This window comes from Otolemur garnettii, unplaced genomic scaffold, assembly GCF_000181295.1.
Source record: "Otolemur garnettii isolate 467f Iridium unplaced genomic scaffold, OtoGar3 scaffold00055, whole genome shotgun sequence".
NCBI classification, from domain to species: domain Eukaryota; kingdom Metazoa; phylum Chordata; class Mammalia; order Primates; family Galagidae; genus Otolemur; species Otolemur garnettii.
The window spans coordinates 5,284,518-5,285,088 of NW_003852450.1; positions in this window are offsets into that span (position 1 = coordinate 5,284,518).

Here is a 571-nt window from a genome sequence, read left to right on the forward strand (position 1 = left end):
TAAAGTAAGATCTCTTCTCTCAAAAACAACAACAACAACAACAAAGTCATTGAGGCAAATATTTTTTCGCCTCAGTGATTTTCTTAATGATATCTGGTAACTCATCCACTGCCCCTTGGTTGGCAGAAGCCACTTTTGTTATCTTGACATTTTTTAAGCCAAACTTTTTTCTAAAATAATCACCATCCTTTGATGACATTAAATTCTCCAGCTTTAGATATTGGCGTCTACAAGTATGTCTTTCCTACAGCAATTCTGCCCCCCCATAAAAGCCACATATTCAGTACAAGATAAAAAGATATTTCACAAACTGTGCAAGGTTTTCCTGCCTGTTGGTATAGCTGCAGCAACAGCATCATGAATTTCATTTTCATTTTTTACATAGATTCTCATGTTGATTTCATCTATCTTGAAACTGCAGCCACAGACCTCAATCTACAGTACGTATTAAGCAATTCAACTATTTGTTATAATGTCATGACTTTTCTCTGCTTCTTGAGAGCACATCAGCATCATTAGTGGCACTTTGTATGAGTCCCATGCTGTTATTCAACTTCTTCTTTTTTTTTTT